This window comes from Physeter macrocephalus, chromosome 8 (genome assembly GCF_002837175.3).
Source record: "Physeter macrocephalus isolate SW-GA chromosome 8, ASM283717v5, whole genome shotgun sequence".
NCBI classification, from domain to species: domain Eukaryota; kingdom Metazoa; phylum Chordata; class Mammalia; order Artiodactyla; family Physeteridae; genus Physeter; species Physeter macrocephalus.
In genome coordinates, this window is record NC_041221.1 from 158,684,185 (window position 1) to 158,708,215 (window position 24,031).

Sequence of the window (24,031 nt, forward strand, 5' to 3'; positions counted from 1 at the left end):
TTTTTTTGGGGGGGTACGCGGGCCTCTCACTGTTGTGGCCTCTCCCGTTGCGGAGCACAGGCTCCGGACGCGCAGACTCAGCGGCCATGGCCCACGGGCCCAGCTGCTCCGCGGCATGTGGGATCTTCCCAGACCAGGGCACGAACCCGTGTCCCCTGCATCGGCAGGCGGACTCCCAACCATTGCGCCCCCGGGGAAGCCCACATACTCTTTTTTGTTGTTCTCTTTCAGCTAGGAAGCAGGCTTTAGAATGAATGAATGCTAATTTCACACCTGGTAAAGATTTGTATATAGCAAATGCAGAAAATTTATTCTGTCTGTTGGGGGTAGTAGTAATAGCATATCCTGTGTCTAAGGCTGGCTATGACTGTGGTTCTGGCAGCAGTGCTTAGTGCCCAATACTGTCGCAGAGCTGCTGGAGTTCAAACTAACAGTGTTTGAGGTGTCCTCATTGGACTAATGTTGTGTATGACTCTTTCTATGCAACTTTATTCATTCTTGCCCATGCTTTTTAGCCTGCTTGCTAAATTTTCGTGGCAATTCAATAAACCACACAGCATTGTTTTTTTTTCCTCCCAGTTTCATTGAGATATAATTGACATACAGCATTGTATAAGTTTAAGGTGTGCAGCATATTGATTTGACTTACATACATCATGAAACGATTATCACAGTAAGTTTAGTATACATCCATTACCTCATATAGGTATGAGATTAAAGAAATAGAAAAAAATTCTTTCCTTGTGATGAGAACTCTTAGGATTTACTCTCTTAACAACTTTCATATATAACATACATCAGTGTTAATCATATTTATCATGTTGTACGTTACATCTCTAGTACTTATTTATCTTTTAACTGGAAGTTTGTACCAATTTCCCCTCTTTCCATCTCCTACCTCTGGTAACCACAAATCTGATCTCTTTATGAGTTTGTTTCTTTGTTTTTGTAGTATAATTGACCTACAACACTATGTTAGTTCCTGTTACACAGCATAGTGATTTGATATTTCTATATATTTTTAAACGATCACCAGTGTAAGTCTAGTTATAAGATGTCACCAAAGATATTACATAATTATTTATTATATTCCCCACATGTTACATTTCATACTCTTAACTCATTTTTTTTTTTTTGGCACTGGAAGTTTGTAAATCTTAATCTCCCTCACCTATTTCTTTCCTCCCCCCAACTCTGTCCCCTTTGGCAACTACCTGTTTGTTCTCTGTATTTATAAATCTGTTTCTGATTTGTTATGTTTGTTTTGTTTTTTAGGTTCCACATATAAGTGAAATCATACATCATTTGTCCTTCTCCATCTAAATTATTTCACTTAGCATAATAACCTCCAGGTCTGTCCATGCTGTCGCAGACATCAAGGTTTCATTGTTTTTTATGGCTGAGTAATATTCCCTTGCATATATATATATATATATATATATATATATATATATATATATACCACATCTTCTTATCCATTCACTTCTTGATGGAAATTTAGATTGCTTCCATATTTTGGTTATTATAAGTAATGCTGCATTGAACATAGGGGAGCATGTGTCGTTTCAAATTAGTGTTTTTGTTTTCTTTGGATAAATACCCAGGGACTGGAAGTCCTGGATTGTATGGTACTTCTATTTTTATTTTTTTGAGGAATCTCCATATTGTTTTCCATAGTGGCTACACCAATTTACATTCCCACCAACAGTGCATGAGGGTTCCCTTTTCTCCACATCCTTGCCAACACTTATTTGTTGTCTTTTTGGTAATAGCCATCGTGACAGGTGTGAGATTGATGTCTCATTGTGGTTTTGATTTGTATTTCCCTGATGATTAATGATGTTGAGCATCTTTTCATGTGCCTGTTGGCCATCTGTATGTCTTATTTGGAAATGTCTATTCAGATCCTCCATTTTTTAATCGGGTTTTTTTTTTTTATGTTGAGTTGTATGAGTTTTTGTATATTTTGACTATTAACCCCTTGTGAGATATGTCATTTGCAAATATCTTCTCCCATTCAGTAGGTGGCCCTTTCACCTTGTTGATAGTTTCCTTCACTGTACAAAAGCTTTTTAGTTTGATATAGTCCCATTTGTTTATTTTTGCTTCTGCTTCCCTTGCCTGAGGAGACATTTCCAAAAAAATATTACTAAGACCAATGTCAAAGAGCATATTGCCTGTGTTGTCTTCTAGAAGTTTTATGGTTTCAGGTATTACATTTAAGTCTTTAATTCATTTTGAATTAATTTTTGTGCATGGTGTGAGGTGGTAGTCCAGTTTGATTCTTTTGCATATAGCTGTCCAGTTTTTAAACTAAATTAGGAACAGTTTCTCTTACTCGTTGCGAATAACACTGATTGACATATCAGAGAACAGCATCACTTTTATTTTATTTTGCTTTTGTTTGTTTTTGTCTTAACATGACTTGTTCCTTGTGACAGGTTGATATAATTTTGAGATATGACACATCTAATTTGGTATATAGCTAAATAATTTATTTAAAATTACTTCTAGGTAGTAAGAAAATTGTATCCTTATAAGTATTATATTACAATGGCTTAACCTAGTTTTAAGTACAGATTATATCAAAGGTATATATTTACAAAATTCAGTTTTTTCATTCTTAATCTTAATATTTCACTAATAAAAAGCTAGGAGATTTTTAACACAATTTTTTAGAATTAATTAGGACAAATTATTTTTCATTTCAACTATCCTAATTAACTTTTGCTTGTGCTATAATGTTAAAATATTTTGTGGGCATTTGGTGTGCACTCTTTGCAAATTGAGGAAATATAACCTTATCGTCAGTTAACATATCAAGTGTGTAACTAAATTTAGCCGAGACTTGTCCTATTATACAAGTTCCCACTTATCCAAGTTGACTCCCATTAGCCACTGTGCAATAATGGCTTGTGGGAAGACTGAACAGAAAATTGAATTAATGAAAGCCATTTCTCAATCATTTCTCATTCTCATAAAATGATTAAAGCTGATGTAAGAGGGCTCATTGAAACAGAAAACATTAGGCTCATTAAAAAGCCATTAAGCAATCTCACTTCTCTGATTTATTTTATTGTAACCTTATTTGGCCATTGTTTAAAAGTCACTGCACCCCACATTTCCTTTTTTATCACTGAGGAAATGTTATTTAAAACGTATACTCTGGCTATGTGGCCATATGATCTTAAATCATCTCATACTGCTCTTGCTTAGTTTATAACTCTTTGAGGCTAGTATTTGACTACTACAAGTTGGAGATCAGCTCATACACCCAACTGGAATGGATTTACCTTCCAATATTTATTTTGGCTAATTTTAAACTGCACAAAAGTTCTTATTTCAGTCTTGTATTGTTTAACCTTGAAGTGAATTACTGCTTATCCAGACAAAGTCATTGTCCATTGGTCACTGTATGATAATAATGTTACTTTTGTTAAGCAGCAGTAATTTCTATTGCCAAACCAATAAAAAGATCTAATCTGGGAAAATACATCTTTATGAGTAGTTTGTTTCTACAGGCTATATTGTAAGTATGATAAAATTAGGATGCTAATAGGTTTTCCCCTTTTTTCTTAAGAATATTTTCACAATATGTCTTTGCAAGGATAGAGCCAAATAAAACTGACTTGGTTTAAAAAATAACAAAGTACCTATTAGAATTCATATAGAAGATAAATGCATTGTAAGATATACTTGTATTAGAAAAAGTAACACTAGCAAAGCAATAGACCAGCCCTGAAATCTTAGTGGCTTAATTCTCATGTCATAGTCTCGTGCTGGTTTTGGTGGCCTCTCTCCATCTTATACCTATGCCTTCTGGAATGAGGCCCCTATCCTGCCTCACAGAAGGACTCATTACATTTAAAGACTGATTGAAACAGGTATATAAAGACACAGCTCTTTTGATATAATGTGGAATACTCTGAAATAGGCCTTTGTTTTTCAATCTCTGTAGCTCCCAGAGGGGTTAAAACAAGTGCCAGCTTCAGTTTGTCCCTCTGTCCAGTCCTGTTTCCTTCCCTTCCTTTCCATAGGTATTGTTGATCCCAAAGGCACTACTTAGCAAACATTCTGCATGCTAAACACCATCTCACAGTTGGCTTCCCAGAAAACCCCATCTTCATTGTGGACTATATAGTCTCCAGTGTTTTGCTGAGGCAGGAAAAGAGAGAGATGGGAAAGACACAAAGGCTGCCAAATGCCGCACACCCAAAGTGAGATATCATTTATACTCCCCATCCATTGGCCAGAAGTGGTCATATGGCACCAAATGAACTGCAAGACAGACTTGTGGAAATGTTGGAAAACATATCAACTCTTGTTGACCAGTGTCTCTGCCATATACTCAAACTACAGTGTTATTTTTGACACAATGAAAATATTTTTAATCATTACAGTTTCATCTGAATGAAACTGAATGATTCTGAATCATTACAGCAGCATCTTTACATCTGAGTCTTTTGCAATTTTATACAGACTATTTTTGTCCATTTTTTGGTGTTGATTTAAATTATTCCTTACGCTTAAAATATTTTCTTTCATAATCATTCTGTGGCAGTATTGGCCTATGTATAAAGAAAGATGGAAAACCAAGGAATGGACTTTTTGTTTCTATATTGAGTCACAGCCTAATTAGATGGCCTTATACTTGCTTAGAATCCTGATTTGATATTATATTAGAGTATGCCCTTCCTCTCCCCAATCAGTGAACCAAATTTTGTTTGCAGCACAGCAAAATAATAACTATTATCCTAATGATTATGCTAACAAAGGAAACTAAAATGATTAAAAATTGTAGAGAACTAGCTGTGAAATAAGCTACAACCATATAGGTAGTATTATTGTTCCAACTTAATAAGAAGCAAAGAAGAGGCATCAAGAAAATAGGAAAACTTGCTTAACATCAGCAAGTAGTAAACATAGCTGGAGCTTCAATTTACACCCATCAGGCTTGAAAGCCTATGTTCTAACTACAGTATTAGACTCTTTAGGAGAGTCGGTCCTTGAATGTTTTTCTCCAACCTTCTTTCCCTTTAAAGTCATCATGTAACTAAATGCCGTTAAATGCTTTCCACTCTCTATATTTAAACTAAAAACAGTGGACTGGGAGTTAGCTTAGGAAATGCATTAGTTTAGAGAAATATCTGCAAAATACTGCCAAATATCTGCCAAATATCTGCAAAACCATGCCAGATTTCCCTCTCAAATGCCTTTGAATCTGTTTATTTCTTGTGATTTTATGTTTAAGTCCTTGAGTGAATTGGGAAGATGGTCACATGATATGGGTGTGACTTTTATAAATGAAGTAACTATAATACTGTATTTCTGCTTACTAATATTATACTGATATTAGTAACATTCATACTGATATTTAAACTTATACTATAAGTAGTTTAATTTCAGATCTAAATGAATCAAGAAATGTTTCTTAATTTGAATGATTGAAGAATGAAGTTGCAGTTGGAAGGAAAATGTATGCAAAGAGGTTGAATATCATTTGGAAAAGTCCCAGAACACAAGTAGATCGACCTCAAGGATGATGCAGGTTAACTAAGTTCAGAATTAGATGCATAAGAAATAAGACACCTACTTTTTAGTTTTTAAGGAGATATTTTTAGAATAAAGGTGTGAAGGAACTCCAGTTTTATTCTGGTCAGTGTACTGTCTTTGTATAGACGTACATGGGAATTCTGAATATAATCCAGAGTTGGCCTGGTGAATATGTTATAGAACAAGAGAAATCGACTGGATGATTTTAATGGTTCTCTCCTGACTAATACAGTTTCATGGATCATAATGTTATAGATATACTAGTTCTTATTCAGGTCATCCTCTTCACGGTGCTAGGCTAGAAACACTGTTGAAGCCTGCTGCTGTTTCTCCATTTTCTAGGCTTCCACTGTTTTACAATCGTGTGCCTGAACATGTACAGACAAACCACGCACATATGTACGAACACATACACTAACTGGTATTCAAATTACTAACCTCTATCTGGTTGTTTATAATTTCAAATGAGGTAATCTAACCTCATTCTGGAAAGCATTCCTTCCCTTCAAGGTTTCAGTGCGTAATTCTTTTCTGAACTCCTCAGTATAAGCATTGTGGTTAAATTAATATCACATAGGGAATTCCCTCGCGTTTCAGTGGTTAGGACTTGGTGCTTTCACTGTGAGGGCCCGAGTTCAGTCCCTGTTCAGGGAACTAAGATCCCACAAGCCGTGTAGTGTGGTCAAAAAAAATTATATCACATACATCTAATACTTATAAGCAACCCACCCTTTCTGAGTAACAAAAGTAATCATTTAGAAATTTGCTATATTGAGTCACCATTCATTTATATCCTTAAAAAGGCAAGTATATCTCTCTATTTTGAAAGTCCTGAAGAACCTCATATTTTGGCTTTTTTTCCTCAGTAAGCTTTTTTCCTTTAAAATAGTTTTAGACTTAAGAAAAGTATAAAGGTAGTAGAGAGTTCTCATACTCTGCAGCCATTTTCTCCTATTATTAACATCTTACATTAGTATGGTGCCTTTGTTACAATTATTGGACCAATATTGATACATTATTATTAACTGAAGTCCACAGTTTATTCATATTTCCTTAAATTTGCCTAATGTCCTATTTCCTGTCTAAGGAGTACATCAAGGATACTACATTACATTTAGTCATCATATATTTTGAGGCTCCTCTTGGCGGTGACGGTTTCTCAGACTTTCCTTGTTTTTGTCAAAATAGTGGTTTTGAGGAGTACTGGTCAGGTATTTTGTAGAATGTCCCTTTATTGGCATTTGTCTGATGTTATTTTTGTGATTAAGCTGGGGTTATGAGTTTTTGGTAGGAAGATCACAGAGAGAAAGTGCTGTTTTCATCATGTTATATCAAGGGTGCATATTATCAACATGACTTATCATTGTTTATGTTAACCTTGATCACCTTGAACACCTGGTAGTGTTTGCCAGGTTTCTCTATTACGAAATTATTCTTTTTCTCCCCTTCCACACTGTACTTTTTGGAAAGAAGTCACTATGAGGATCCAGCACTTAGATTTGAGGGTTTATACACTACCTCTGGGGAAGAGTATCTATACCCATTGTTAGGGAGTGTTCTGCATGAGAGATTTATCTCTTCTCTCCATTTTATTTCTTTTTTAAATCATTTAATTATGTCAGTATGAACCCATGGATATTTATTTCTTATTTTGGGTTATAATCCAATACTACTTTATTTATTTTGTTTGCACCAGTGCTTCCACCTTGGTCTTCAGGAGCGCTTTCATTTGGCTCCTGTGTAGTATGACATACCCCTCCCTATTATGGTGGTCTGTTTGTCTGCCTACCTGCCTTCCTCCTTATGTTCCACTATGATACATGGCACATTTTCTGATGCAGTCCTAGAATCAGCCATTTCTTTAAGGATCCCTGGTTCCTTTTGTTGGACAGTGGTGTCTGGAACCAAGATTTGGGCAATAGGTGTACTTGTTGCTGCTGAGGTGTCATTACATCTATACCCTCTCGTCTGACAGAACAAGGAACTATATCAATATGTGTGTATACAAACCTGTGTGTATGTGTGTGTGTGTGTGTGTATATATATGTGTGTGTGTGTGCATGTATAAATATTTCCATGTATAACCAGCTTTATCTATACTAAGCTAGACATGAGTTAGTATGGCTGTTTCGAACTCTGTCTCCACATGAATCTTTCTTTTTCCCCTTGCTTATTTGTAAATTCTTAGTTCAGTAATAAGAAACCTGGCTTCCACTATCTGCCATCCATTTACCAAAGTGTTTCACTCTAGTATACATACACAGGAGTATCAGAATTGTACCCCTAGTAGAAACAACATCATAATTCTACTTAATGTACTTTTTTTTTTTTTTTTTTTTGCCTTTAGTTCTACAGGTTCTACTTTTTTCAAAGTTACTTGGGTCAGCACCTTTCCCCCACCTAGTCCAGGGAGATGGTTTCATACAATTTTAATAGAATTAGCTTCTTTCGTTATAGTCTACATTACCTCCTGGCAACCCTTGACATCCTAAATGGCTTTCTAAATGTAGCATATATTAAGATTCAATCTTTGTGCTGTAAAGTTCAATGTATTTTGACAAATGTGTAGTATCCACCATCATAGTCTCATACAAAACAGTTTCACTGCCCTAAAAAATCCCGTTCTTCACCTATTCAACCTTCCTCTCTTGTTCCATCTTTTATCAACCACTGATCTTTTTTACTGTCTCGGTAATCTTGCCTCTCCCATAATGTAGGATAATTGGAATCATACAGTATGTAGCCATTTCAAACTAGCTTCTTTCACTTAGCAGTAAGCATTTAAAATTTATTCATATCATTTGTGGCTTGATAGCTCACTCTGGCAATCTCTGTCTTTAATTAGCATATGTGAACCATTCACATTTAAAGTAATTCTTGATATATTTGTAACTGTTTTCTACTCACCCTGCTTGTCCTTTGTTTCCTGCCTCCCCTTTTATCCTTTCTCAGGTTTTAACTCAACATTTTATGTAATTCAATTTATATAAAGCTCACTTATTCTCCTTCTGCCATGTCCAGTTATACTGATAAGCCCAACAAAGGCATACTTTCTTTGTGTTGAAGTGTTTTAAATTTCTACATTACCTTTTGATACTTTCTTAGAGTTTTTATATCTGCTTATTTTACACATCTGTTCTTATATGTCATATACTTTTTTCCATTAGAGCCCTTAACATAGTAATCATAGTTACTTTAAGTTATCTGTCTGAGAATTTCAACATCCATGTCATATCTGACTCTGGTTCTGATGCTTATTTTGTATTTTCAAACCATTTTTTCCCTTGCCTTTATCATAACATTATATTTTGTTGAAATCCTAACAATGTATGCGATACAGGAACTGAGGTAAATAGGTCTTTTGTGTGAGGTTTTAGATTAGTCTGACTAGGAGTTGTGTTGTGTTTAATGTTTACTGCAGCTGTTGGTATCAAAAGCTTCAAATTCCTCTAGTGTTTTTGATATTTTGTTTCTCCTATTTTCTTCGAGTTTCCATAAGAACTCTTTGTTCGAGTCAGTATCTTGCAGATCTCTCAGCTTTAATCCACTGTGATTGATCTGGAGCTCTTTTGTTTTAATTGAAAAGAGTAGAGGAGGGGATTCATTTTATAATTTTATGATTAAATCTCAGCCTTTTAATAGGCCTGTGTTCCTTGTCTGTGTGTGACCTGCACAGGTATTTCTTAGTTTTTTTTTTCCCACTTAGGTGAAGGGGCTGTGAGGCCTAGTTTGGGGGAAGTCCCTTTCCCGAGCTCAGACACAACCTGGGAAAACCTTTTCTAGTAAAGATTAAGCCTTGGGCTTCCCTGGTGGTGCAGTGGTTGAGAGTCCGCCTGCCGATTCAGGGGACATGGGTTCGTGCCCCGGTCCGGGAAGATCCCACGTGCCGCGGAGCGGCTGGGCCCGTGAGCCATGGCCGCTGAGCCTGCGTGTCCGGAGCCTGTGCTCCGCAACGGGAGAGGCCACAGCAGTGAGAGGCCCCACGTACCGAAAAAAAAAAAAAAAAAAAGGTTAAACCTTGTTTTATGAAATGCTCTGCATATATTTCTAAATGGTTACTTTTCCTCTCCACCCTCCAGAGTCCCAAAGTCTTTTTTTCTTGGCATTTTACCATGAGAACCTGTTGGGATTCTTTGAGGTAAACTCTTGAATTTGTGGGGATCCCCTAAAATTGTGCCCCCTCAGACACTATCTTATACTATTTCATACTTAGCCTGTAGCAGTTTGTCAAAATAACTATTTAAGTTTATGTTTCCAGCAGCCTCTGCTCCAGGTAACCAGATCTTGGGTATGATACTTTGGGTTCACCTGACATTCTAGATTTCAGGATAAAGATTTGCTGTCTGCCTTCTCTTCTCCAATGGGCCTGAGAAAAGTCATTGATTTCAGTTTATTCAACTTTTACCTTGTTGTAAGAGTGGAAGTGATGACTTCTAAATCTTTACATGGAAATCATTCACTTCTTTTTTACTATCAAATGTTGATTCAAGGCAAACAGTATTAGCTTGAGTATGTAAAGGCCTAACACAATGCTAGGCACAGAGTAGTTAATCATTAAATGTGAATTCCCTCTTCCTTCCATGTTCTCCTATGTAGGTTGTGAGGTAAGGTTCAATTTGTGATGTAGTAATATAGTATATTCTGTTCTCTCTCTCCCACCCGTGGTCTTTCTCCCTCTCTCTCTTTCTGAATAATTATTACAGTATTTTGTAATGTTATTGCTGTAAAAGTCCCCCAAGCCCAATATTTAAGTATTAGTCATAATTTATAGGTACTGTTAAGAGCTATTGCCACAATAAGTGATTTTAGGTGCTAAAAAGTGTCAAAATTAAATTGCAGTAATAGGAAAGCTTTATTCCAGACCGAAGAAACAAAGTAATAAAATCTAGATTCCTAAAAATGATATCTCCATTTTTCTTCTGCTCATCTGTGATTACAGGTGAATTTCCAATTCTTTTAACTATTTTTCCCACAATAAACATTGGTTCTCAAATAATAATCTAACCTATTCAGTAGTAATTGAGAGGCAGAAATACTCTAGAGATTCCCAGCTCCATAGCTGGGATCCTTTATGAAGCTGCAATCAAGTTGTAGGCTTTGGCTGGAGGATTGACTGGGGAAGGATCCACTTCCAAGCTCTTTCAGATTGTTGGCAGAATGTATCTCTTTTTAGCTTTCGGACTAAAGGCAACTTGATTCTTTGAAAGCAGCTACAGAGAGTGAGAGAAATTCTAGTAATACAAGACTTCGATGGCTTAACATGATCACGGGAATGACACCCCATCACCTTTGCTGCGTTCCAATGGTTAGAAACAAGTTATAGGTTCCACCCACACTCAAGGGGAGGGGTTTATGCAAAGCATGAACAAAGGGACACGGAAACCATTGGGACATAGCTTAATGTTGTCCACCACAGAGTGCTAGTCATAACCCAGTTAACGTTCAGAATATATAAAGTCTAGAAATTGCCATTACAATTGGAAAAAAGTCAGAATTGTGCAGAAAAATATGATCTTTAATTACATAATTTTATTTTCTTTAATTTATATAACTCATGTAAAGTTAATAACATTGACTATTAAATGAAGGAAAATTTATTTACAATTCTGGATATTTGCTTGATGACAAATTCTCATGCAGGTAATTATTACATGAGAAAAAAAATTAGAAAGTGAAAACAGTTAAACTGTTTTACTATTCAGAGACTTCACAGATTAGACATTATAGTACACCATAAACCATAAAATAAGTTAAACAAATTATTTGTAGAATTAAGTAAATGCACATGTACGTTGGTTAACAAAATTGTATTATTGTGCAAAATTATACCAGTATTATCTTAATCATAAAATATTAAATACCCAAGATAATATCATGGATCAATATATATTTTAATACCATTGAGGATGTCCATAACAGCTTCAGTGATCCTTTAAGACTCTTGGACAGTTGTCTATTATGCTACAAAAAGAAACTTCTAGAATCTCCTAAGCAGGGTGTGGTACAAAGAATTTCAGAATAGGAAATCAGAGACATGGGCCCTGCTGAGAACTGACCCAAATTTTAGATATATCATTCAAGTCTTCATTTTGAAAAAGGAGCTGGTTGGAAGTTATGGTTTTTAACTGAACTATAAAAGTCATTTCTACTTCTACTCTCTGTTTCTAAACCTAAATCAAGTACCTATTAGGCTTCTCAAATGGGATCATTGGAAAATGAACAAATGATCAGGACTTGGTTGTAAGAAGTGAAAAACACCTTCTTGGAAAGGTTCAAAAAACTCATGGAAGGTTAGGCAGGAAAAGAGAGTTAAAGGAAAAGAATCACCCTATAGGTAAAACACAATACATTGAGAAACAAAACATACATACTTCTGTGAAAAAGTAATCTGTAGTTTTATTTAATTCACCGTGTATTCAAATGTTAAACCCTTATTAAATTTAGAAGCAGATAAAGATACTTACAATAGAGGTCAATGTGTATGATATTTAATTCAAATATAGAGTTCCTTTCCCTTATTTCTACCTATGTATCATTTGCGTTTTCTACTTTTTAAGAAAAAAAATTCTACTTATATTTATTGTTATTGAGTAATGATCATTTCATTTGTGAAGGTGCAGGTCAGCATGCAAAACAGGTTTAAAAATTTGTTTCAGGTCCCCTCTGACTTGGTATTCTAGATAGGTGACATTGATATTTATATATAGAGGATCATGGAGATCTGTACTACAAATAGAAAGCAAAGCTTTATTATTGTCAACTAATTCGCAATCAGTATTAAAGATTGTTAAATACAGAATGAGCAGTTTGGTTTAGAATCCCGGTTGTCACCAACAGTGCAAAGTCATGGACAAGTTATCTCTCATACTGTACCTTCATTTTTCAATTGTATGTTACCATTCCAACATCAGCAACTAGTTGTAATGATTAAATAAGATAACTTAAGTAAATAAGCCACCTACAGTGGTTTTGGCACTCAGGAATGAATAATACATGACTGGTATTATTTTAATGGCAATAATTATAATTATGATACCTTTCACTCTACAGTTGAAAATTGTATAATCCATGCATTAAACTATTTCTGCCTCTGTCTCAGTAGAGTGGACACACATAAATCTTCTCATGAAATTCAAAATATGGTTTCAGAGAAAAAAAGAACATAGAACAATTTCAGTTTTTCTTATGTGTGCATCATTGGTGAAACATTTTAAATATTATGCTATCATAATATTTTGCATCTCTGGAGCTGAGAGAGTATTTACTCTATCTCCACCATTCAAAAGATGAAAAAAATGAGGTCATTCACCATTAGTTTAAAAAATATTATTGAGCACTCAGTGAGATGCTTGGGATTCATTGGAGATGAATGAATGAATGAGTGTATGCATGCTATGTAAATGAATAAAAGATTGAATACTAAATAAATGAATAAACAAACAAATGACTCTATTCTGACACTCAAATAGCTTCTACACCAGTGAAATAGAGATTAATCAATACAGTCTACAAATAACTAGTTCAGGGAAGTTGTGATATTTTTCATGGTTGTAAAGTTTGAAGACTAAAACCCAGTGTTTCTCACTTTAAGGCAATGCCCAGAAATAATTTATTGCACAGAGCATATGTTCTAAATTTCTTTTTCCTGATAAGAGTTTGACATCTTTCCCTATAATTTAAATTTTTTAGCTTAAATACATTATGCTAATCAAATGATATGTCACTACCATTTATCATATTTGCTGGATTCTATCACATGATGAATTATGTACCCTAAAATTTTTCAACATAATTATTGGTGCATTTGCAATTGAATCATTGCAGTATCCCAAATGACATTTTTTGTAGCTTTGGTGTTCAGCAAAGCTTGCATGAACATATAACTTTGTTTAGTATGTTGTGTGTATTATTAGTTTACATGATACATAAAAATCAGAGTCTTGTTCTGACATAAATCAAGAGTTAAATAGGGAGGGGATATGGAGATATATGTATACGTATAGCTGATTCACTTTGTTGTATAGCTGATTCACTTTGTTGTACAGCAGAAACTAACACAACATTGTAAAGCAGTTATACTCCAATAAAGATGAAAAAAAAAGTTAAATAATACATTTACTCTTAAACACACTTTCTAATTCAAGTTAATAGATAATCACATGGTTATTCTTGATACATTCTAACAAAATAGAATGCTCTAGAAAAAATTGTTACTGTCATAACATACTTTATTTATTCGGCAGTGTGTTTCTATGTATCCAGCCCTAGCTTAGCACTTTACATTTATTACCTCATTTAATTTCCACCTCGGCATTTGAAGTATATACAATTATTAGTCTCATTTTACACATGAAGAAAATGAAGCAGAGAGTGTAAATAACCTAGCCCAGATCATATTTCTAATCAGAATGCTATGCAAAATATATGATAGGTGACAGATCTATTATACAGATAGTAAGGGTTACAGGCATTCAGAAGAAGTGATCGTGGAAGTGGGAAGATGAAAAAAAACTTCATTGGGTCTTTGCCCTAGCATCACACCATGAAAAGCCCAGTATTCAGATGAGGGTAGATTTATGTTGCTGAGCTATGAGTAAAATAACATGTTGGCAGACTATTATTTGTGTGAAACCATGAGGAGAAAATCAAGATGAAATCCATGATCCATAGGGTGATGGCTAGAAACGTTCCTGGAATGGTAGATTGGTTTAATTTCAAAGGATTTTAAAAGACATGGAAGAAAAAAATGCAAAGAACTTTCTTTTTGTCTGTAAGAGATATTTGCAACTCTCTATCTCAGCTTGTAAAGGAACTTTGCCTATGTTGGATACTGTGTGAAACTAGAAAATCGTCTCTCGGACTGGTAATCTTTACTGGAGCCTAGGAGAATATAGTCCAGTACTCTCTTATGACAGTGGGAAGAATGAGACTGCCTTGATTATTGGTATGTGGTGGTACTCTCAGTGCTGGTATCACAGATCTACCTGAGGATTAAAAATAAAATAACATTGATACGTATTGATGCTCCACAAAAGCTACAAATAACATAGAGTAAATCAGAACTCTTATTCATCATAAGTTATTAAGACAGTTTCATAGATTTCATATCTGAGTTTACCTTCGTTAACCTCAACAACAACAACAAAATAGCCTGTGGTTTTTGGTTTCTGTTTTACCAGCAAAATGGGTTTATTCCGGAATAACAGCGAATTGCAAATTGGGACAGGCAAACGAAGGTGAATCGTAGGCAAGTCCGAAGAGACAAAGGGAAGGTCAGCTTTTGTTAGGTTTTAGGAGGAAACTGGGCAGGAGTGTTTTGAATAAAAGCTCACTGGAGAGGAACAAGAGTTTGAGATTGTGGCATTTTTTTGTTGTTTGCCAGCACTGGTTAGTACATTGCTATTGCGGCATGGAGGGATCTTCCATCCTTGTCTTAAAAGCAGAAAAAATTCCCTGTGAAAAATGTCCTCCCTTGTACCAGAGAAAAGTAACTTATTATCATGGATAAGAAGTTGAGACTGAGAGAATTTTATACAAAGAAGTCTATGTAAACAGACCTTAAAATAATTATATTTTCTTCCTGCTGGTTATGCAGGCTGCAAGGAGTAGTACATGTGTGAAACCTCTCCTGTTAGGGCTTCCTGACTCCATTTTAAATGGTGTTTTCCTTTATTTATTTTCATACCTTCAAGATAAATAGGTTACCAATACTTTCCTCCCAGCCCAATATCAAGAACTTTACAAGTAAAGTATGATACAAATAATCGAGAGATGGGACGAATAATTTGAATCCATATCCTTACCTTTATACTGTAGTCATTCGAAATTCTCTGGCTATACTAAGTTGTGGATGTTGAGAAAAAAAAACACTTACTGGTTTTCATTGATTTTGAATAATTCAATCAAATCTACTGTTACCTTAGCAATATAAACTTAGTATTAAGAGTGTCTCATCAAAAGTAAAAACTGTACAAATCCTTAATCATCTCATTTTCTGTGTTTTCATAGTCCTTTACATTTTAAGTCATTCCTTACCTTTTTACTGCAGGGCAATACAAACTGACATGCTTCTTTAGATGAAAGCAAGTATCCTATTTATATGGTGGTCATACAGAAGCCAAAGTGTTGGTGCTGTAATTTATCACTCTCCTAATATTTCTTAGGTTTCTATTTTCCTTCTTCATTTGTTATTCAGTACATTTTCAGTGTGCTTTCTTGGCTTCTTGTGCTTAATATAACTGGAAATTACTCTTATTCTTCCTAGGAATGTGAGATATAAAAGGATAGTTATGAAAACTTTGCAGAATATAAAGTGAAACTTAAATACTTAATAATTCTGTAGCTCAGAGAAATAAAAGAGGACTTCAAGCACATACTTCCAAGTGAATTATCTTCTCTGTCTAGAGCTTTCTAAATACATGGCACCTTTGAATTCCTATTGGGCTGGAGAGAAATCAAACCATCACATAAAACATCAGTGTAAAAGTCATAGTATAAATAACAATAAAACAACAGCAACAAGAAAGCAAGAACAACAATAGAATAAAGCATCACTATCTAAGCTGAATGGAATTGTGAAATATTTATTATTTAAATATATACAAAAAGCATTTTACTTTAAAAAGTTTTTGTATTTACTTGACACATTTTCTTTGGAAAGTGAGAGCTATTATTCTGAGGAGACTTGACATTAATGTTTGAGAACAGTAATTTAGAAACAGGTATAACAAAGAAATATGGTAAGGAAAAGCTAAAATAGCAGGCATGATTTTCCTAGCCTGTGAGAGTTGGTAACTGAAACTGGAGCGCTGTGGGGCACTTCAGGAAGGAAGGAAGTTGAAGGAAGACAGGAGAAAAAAAAATAGCTTAAATGCTCACAAGATAAACAACAGCCATGCTAATTAAAAACAAAGCATAATTATTATAAGCCTTTTTGAACCTCCACATAAAATCTGATTTATAACATAGCTATTTTATTGCTCTGTGATAAATTGTCAATATAGCAAAAATGCTAAGTTAATCTAGTCTATACTCATATAAATAAACTTTTCAGGGAAGAAAAACATAATTTCTTTAGTAAAACAATCTCTATTCTACTTTATTCCCTTTAATTTGAAGGAAAAATATAAACTTCCTATCTTCCTTTTAAAATTCAATATTTTGTTAAGGAACATTTCGTAAAATATCTTGCGTAGTCCTTTGAACACTATAAATTCATTCTGCTGTTGTTCTTATTTATACCACAGAAAAGGTATGTGTACATTGTGGTAGATCAGTAATTTGGCTAATGAGACAAAGAAAGGAAAATGCAAGCAATTAATACCTAATGGATGGTTTTAATTAGTTGGCAGCAGCTTTTAATAGTAAAGAAAAAATAGGATCATATTCTTCTTGTACACTGACTACCATTCACACAAATATTACTATGCTATCGTTATATTTCATTAGAAATTATGCTTTAATAGACAGATGAAAATATCCTGTTTGATGCATTTACAAAAGGAAGCTAAATTATTGGACCCAGCAAAATAAACTGAGTACATTAAAATATTTCTTATTTCTCTAACCTGTACTGAAATGATAAAGGAAGAGATTTAGAATCTTAACAGGAATAGTAATAAAGGTGAGGTCCTAATTTACTTCCCAGTTTTATTTCAACTTAGTTCTTCATTGCTGTAAGGCATAAAAGTTATTGAATTTTACCAACATTCACCTCACGCTGGTTTCCTATCAAACAGAATATCAGTGGAACACCTCCGCTGAGCTCCCTACATGAAATTGTCCTTTTGTACGTCTCATAATCGGTGGCGATGTGGCCAAGCATCTGGCGGTGACAAGCAGACGTCTTTGATTTATTGGCTAATATCCCTGCTTGTTAGTGGATGGTTGAGCAGGAGACTAAAAGAGCATAAAATCAGAGAGAATAAATTATGAAGGCACCGAACTGTGCCATTATAAACCCTTCCTTGTCACAGCTGTGACATCTCTTAGGAAATGGAGGATGACAGCAGCGTTCATTCTTCAAAGGGCCAATACCGTCTACTTGTGATCCTGACCATAAATAAATAAATAAAGCAAACAAACCATATAAGCAAGACAGAGCTCAAACAGGAAATGCTTTCCCCTCAATAGAGCACTTGGGTTCCAGTTTTCTTCTTCTACTTGAAAGTTGAGCAGAGCAAAGCCGACTTCGATTAGAAGCATACCCTAGGAGAGCTCTAGGATATTAAGTACATTTCTCATGCACACTAGAACCTGAAAACCCAGGAGGTTGCCTTACCCCACATTGCTCTTCTTTTTAGTCACCCTGAAAAGATTACTCTTACTTAAATTGGTTACTGAAATGCTATATTAGTGAGTCAATGTAGCCAATCCATTCATACTATAAACCTCTACCCAAGAAATGATTTTAAGGCTACCCAGCTTTAGTTAGTATTTGCTAAAACAGTGTTCCAGAATAATTTAAAATTTGAATTGGCTTTTTAAGTTAATCTGTCAAAATAAGTAAAACACATGTGAGAATAAAGATTTGTTTAAAATACATGATAGTAAGAAAATATGCAGTAGTGGAGAGAATGTACATCTTGGAACTTGGAATCATTTCTTAGATATTTGTCTTCTAATATGCTACAACATCTTAAAATTTAATTGAGTTTCTTTGAAGTATAACATTTACTTTATATCATTGTTTTAATATCTTATAAATGTTTGAATTTAAGTAATATTTAATCAAAGAAAAGTGCAGCTGCATACTTTCACTGATTCTTTCCTGGAGCCATGAAAGGATGATTTTTGAGATCAATCTTAACCATGTGACTTACAGGGAAATGACAGTGGTAAAGTATCGTGAGATGAGGTTCAGCATTGTCAAAATTGTGAAGGGAACTATAAAAAAGGGGAAATCTTCTGTGCTCATCAAGTTGTATTTATTTAATGTGGACAGTAATTTATATGTCAATCATACCTCAATAAAGTAGTTTTTAAAAATCAGTGTGGGTAGAGAAAGAATGAATGAGAAGGAGTGGTGAGAGGAAGGCTAAAGAGAGAAGTTGGGGCCATACTGTGAAAGGATTTCTCTGCCATGAAATACATTAAATCATTTATTAATTCATAGTCTGCTTTACTTTAGAAAGAGTTTATTACTAATTACAAAGACACACAAAATACAGCAAAATACACTAAATTAGGCTTAAAAATGATAATATAAAAATGAAGCTAAGAATAAACCTAATGCTAAAATATAAACCATAGGCCTCTTTAGTATTCTAAGGATGGTTCATAATTTTTGCTCAAAGCTTTTTATCAACCACCATGAAAAGAGAAATTGGGTCAATATCCTCTCAACACTGAAATAGAAAAAAAAAAACAGTCACATTTGTAGGACAATTTTTAAAATTGGTTTATAATATATTCTTATATAACACTAAAAAGTTGAATTGAGACAAAGCCATTCCATTGGAGTAGGCTGCAGTGGATGATTAAAATATTGACTACATATGTAGAAAAGATGATTGTCTTAATGTAGTCAGCCCCATTTCCTTGAATAGAGCCAAGGTTTACTTCTAAGGAAGTCTAAGAATTTTTCAAAATATTTCCAAATTTATTTTACAAATTAATCTTTCTACCTATTTTAAATGTATTTTCCACATTTGTGCAATATAACTGGACAGGTTTTTACTCAAGTTGGAGGATACATTTGACACATAATGGCACAATGTAATAATGTATATACGATCATGTAGCAAATGAAAAACTCACTTTGAGGTGTACTGTAGGATCCTTCTAAAAATGTTCATCTTCGATAGAAGCTGAAGCTGAGGTTAAATTATAGGCCTCTGTAACTTCTGATTAAGAGGAAAGTGTGCATTAAAATCCTGTGGTTAAGAACACCACAAATGCTCCTAATCAAAGAGTGCAAGTGCCGATTGCAGGTATTGATTTGGAATAAAACTGCTGCTCATATGGCAACACCTTGCAGCTTGATCCAGGGGCAGCGAGGAGCAGGACTTTTAGTTTGAGTGTGATGGATAATAATTCTGTTATGTAAAGCCAGTAAGTGCAGCTATTCTATTATGGGTGCGAGTCTGGATCCTCAGAGTTCTGCTCTTAAAAAAAGGAAGTTACACTCTTTAAAAGATCTTGGAAGATTTTGAAGATAAAACTTTCAAAATATGTTATCTCTAACATAAGGGAATCTTGAATTGATACATGGTTGACTTTGAGCTTGATGCAAGCACTGCCAGGATATTTGCTATGGAAGGCACACTCCATGGCACACTCAAGTAAAAAGAACTCTGGAGAACTAAAAGGCAATAGGCTATGGTAAAGATAAAATATAAGAACACAAAATACATTGGGAGTCACAATAGTTGGAATGGAGTCTTAGCTCCATCTTGAAATTGCCTTTTAAATTCAGGCAAGACTATTGAGCTGCGTGAGCTGTTTGTAAATTTTTGAGACTAATTCCTTGTCGTTCGCATCATTTGCAAATATTTTCTCCCATTCTGTGGGTTGTCTTTTGTTTTGTTTATGGTTTTCTTTGCTGTGCAAAAGCTTTTGAGTTTAATTAGGTCCCATTTGTTTATTTTTGTTTTTGTTTTTATTTCCATTACTCTAGGAGAGGGATCCAAAAAGATATTGCTGCAATTTATGTCAAAGAGTGTTCCACCTATGTTTTCCTCTAAGACTTTTATAGTATCCGGTCTTATATTTAGGTCCTTAATCCATTTTGAATTTATTTTTGTGTATGGTGTTAAAGAATATTCTAATTTAATTTTTTTACATGTAGTTGTCCAGTTTTCCCAGTACCATTTATTGAAGAGACTGTCTTTTCTCCATTGTATAGTCTTGCCTCCTTTGTCATAGATTAATTGACCATAGGAGCATGGGTTTATTTCTAGGATTTTTATCCTGTTCCATTGATCTATATTTCTGTTTTTGTCTCACTACACTGTCTCACACTGTTTTTATGACTGTAGCTTTGTAGTACAGTCTGAAGTCAGGGAGCCTGATTCCTCCAGCTCCATTTTTCTTTCTCAAGGTTGCTTTGACTATATGAGGTCTTTTGTGTCTCCATACAAATTTTAAGATTTTTTGTTCTAGTTCTGGGAAAAATGCCATTGGTAATTTGATAGGGGTTGCATTGAATCTGTACATTGCCTTGGGTAGTATAGTCATTTTGAAAATTTTGATTCTTCTAATCTAAGAACATGGTATATCTTTGCATCTGTTTGTGTCATCTTCAGTTTCTTTTATCATTGTCATATAGTTTTCAGAGTACAGGTCTTTTGTCTCCATAAGTAGGTTTATTCCTAGGTATTTTATTCTTTTTGATGCGATGGTAAATGGGATTGTTTCTTTAATTTCTTTTTCTGATCTTTCATTGTTAGTGTGTAGAAATGCAACAGATTTCTGTGTATTAATTTTGTATCCTGCAACTTTACCAAATTCATTGATGAGCTCTTGTAGTTTTCTGGTGGCATCTTCAGGATTTTCTATGTATAGTGTCATGTCATCTGCAAACAGTGACAGTTTTACTTCTTCTTTTCCCATTTGCATTCCTTTTATTTCTTTTTCTTCTTTGATTGCCATGGCTAGGACTTCCAAAACTATGTTGAATAGGAGTGGTGAGACTGGACATCCTTGTCTTGTTCTTGATCTTAGAGGAAATGCTTTCAGGTTTTCACCATTGCGTATGATGTTAGCTGTGGGTTAGTTGTATATGGCCTTTATTATGTTGAGGTAGGTTCCCTCTATGCCCACTTTCTGGAGTGTTTTTTTATCATAAAGCGGTGTTGAATATTGTCAAAAGCTTTTTCTGCATCTATTGCGATGATCATATGGATTTTATTCTTCAATTTGTTGATATGGTGTATCACACTGATTGATTTGTAGATATTGAAAAATCCTTGTATCCTTGGGATAAATCCCACTTGATCATGGTGTATGTTCCTTTTAATGTATTACAACCCAACCAAAAAATGGGCAGAAAACCTTAATAGACATTTCTCCAAAGAAGACATACTGATGGCCAAGAGGCACATGAAAAGATGCTCAGCATCACTAATTATTAGAGAAATGCAAATCAAAACTACAATGAGATGTCACCTCACACCAGTCAGAATGGCCATCATCCAAAACAATAAATGCTTGGGAGGGTGTGGAGAAAAGGGAACCCTCCTACACTGTTGGTGGGAATGTAAATTGGTATAGCCACTATGGAGAAGAGAATGGAGGTTCCTTAAAAAACCATATGGTTCAGCAGTCTTACTTCTGGGCATATATCCAGAGAAAAACATGGTTTGAAATGATACATGCACCCCAGTGTTCATTGCAGTGCTGTTTGCAATAGCCAAAACATGGAAGCAACCTAAATGTCCATTGAGAGGTTAATGCATAAAGAAGATGTGGTACATATACACAGTGCAATATTACTCAGCCATTTAAAAGAATGAAATAATGCCGTTTGCAGCAATGTGGATGGACCTGGAGATTATCATACTAAGTGAAGCAAGTCAGACAGAGAAAGACAGATATCATATGATATCACTTATATGTGGATTCTTAAAAAAATGATACAAATGAACTTATTTACAAAACAGAAACAGACTCACCGACTTAGGGAATGAACTTACAGTTACCAGGGCGAAGGGTAGCGGGGGAGGGATAGACTGGGGGTTTGGGATTGACATGTACACACTGTTATATTTAAAACAGATAACCAACAAGGACCTACTGTATAGCACAGGGAACTCTCAATATTCTGTAACAACCTAAATGGAAAAATAATTTGAGAAAGAACAGTTACATGTATATGTATAACAGAGTCATTTTGCTGTGCACCTGAAACTAACACAACATTGTTAATCAACTATGTTCCAATATAAAACAAAAATTTTTAAAAATTAAAAAAAAAATAAATTCAGGCAAGACTATATCTCTCTGGATCTCAATAATATTGTTTAACCTTCAATGTTGTTATGATTTTAAACAATGTAATATGTAAAATGAAGTGTCAGTGAAGCTCTATATAAATACTTGTTTATTCATAAAATATTTCATCCATAGAACCCATGATAATTCTGGGCTATAACAAACTCTGCAGGTAGTTTCCAAAATGATATTTAATACAGTATTTCTACTTTCTAGTGATTTTCTTCTGCCTCTTTCAGAACTAGATAAATTATTGGCTTCATATATTTAATTTTAAGAAGAGAGATTGTATTTTATCTTGGAGCAAAATCATAAAGCTCTCTCAGATTTCTTTACATTGTGCATAACACATGACTCATTTTGAGATTTTATTATTCTCTCTCTCTCTCTCTCTCCCTCTCTCTCTCCCTCTCTATATATCATACACACCTACACATGAATATTACGAGATTGTAAACAATTTTACCCATTCATTTTATTTCTAGTAAAAGAACTAATTTGAAAATAATTTATGCATACACACATAGAAACATGCACATAAACCACACAGATCTAAAATCTGTAATTGCAAAATTACAAATTTTTTTTATATAAGTTTTACATAGTACACATTTATATATAATAGTATTTACTGAGTATATACTATACTTTGACTATATATACTTGAGTGCTAGTTGTGATGCTAAGTGGTTCATATATAATATTTTAATTAGTCTTCACAAATTATTTGAAAGGTAGATAACATTAGTCTCATAGTTTAGAAGTGTGAAATATCCAGCTAAGTGGAAGAGCTCAGATTCAAATTTGGATCTCTTAAATTTAAAGTCCATATTTAAAGCCCATCATTCTTTTTCTCAATAATGAATTGAATAATGAAAAATGCTAAAGCCCTAAAATGTCATTCCAGTAATCTAACTTTAAAAAGAGGTTCACATGACACAGTTATAAAATTCTGTGTATTGTGTTTCGTTGAGACTGCCTGCCAAGATTTCTGGTTATTATCTGTTGAAATGCTCCTTGTTTTCAAGGTGCTGACCTCCTACCTTAAATGTTTTGTTTTGGTTTCTCAGGTATATGGAAAATGCACATGAATATTTCCTATACTGGATGTTATTCATTCTTTAATAAAATATATGTATGTTTAGTTCCTTTATATGAAAAGGAAAAATCTTGTCTGTAAATGGATCTCAGCAATCCAAAGATCATTCTCAACATTTTCAAGTGTAATGAAAGAGTATCAAAAATATATACCTTCAAGGAGGCAAGAATATACAGTGGAGAAAAGACAGCCTCCTCAATAAGTGGTGCTGGGAAAAGTGGACAGCTACAAGTAAAAGAATGAAGTTAGAACACTCCCTAACACCATACACAAAAATAAACTCAAAATGGATTAAACATCTAGATGTAAGACCAGACACCATCAAACTCTTAGAGGAAAACATAGGCAGAACACTCTATGACATAAATCACAGCAAGATCCTTTTTGACCCACCTCCTAGAGAAATGGAAATAAAACCAAAAATAAACAAATGGGACCTAATGAAAC